This window comes from Dermacentor silvarum, chromosome 2 (assembly GCF_013339745.2).
Source record: "Dermacentor silvarum isolate Dsil-2018 chromosome 2, BIME_Dsil_1.4, whole genome shotgun sequence".
Taxonomy (NCBI): Eukaryota; Metazoa; Arthropoda; class Arachnida; order Ixodida; family Ixodidae; genus Dermacentor; species Dermacentor silvarum.
The window spans coordinates 189,222,565-189,222,935 of record NC_051155.1 but is presented as its reverse complement, the minus strand read 5'-3'; positions in this window follow the sequence as shown (position 1 = coordinate 189,222,935).

Here is a 371-nt window from a genome sequence, read left to right as displayed (position 1 = left end):
CTACCTTGTCGATTCCAACAAAAAACACCATTTTCCGCTGTATTTGTGACTGGTGTTACATTTACGGTGCTGTAGTACCCTTTGGTTTTTTGCACTTCGACTCCGCTTATTTGTGACATTAAGGTGACGTAGCGCTTCGAGAGACGGGCAATAGGCCTCTCCTGGGGTACGTCACACTGCACCGGCGACGTCACCGGCGCACGTGCGGTGACCCTGGTTGGCAAAAAACAGCTGCCGCCGGCTTTCTGCATGGTGCAGTCGCGCGTAGTTGGTGTACGTGGGCACCACATGGAAGGGTGTTTTTATTTCTTCTATTTATTTTTATTTTTACGTGAACCTCCACAATTCTCTTGCCAGCCAGATTAGCAGTA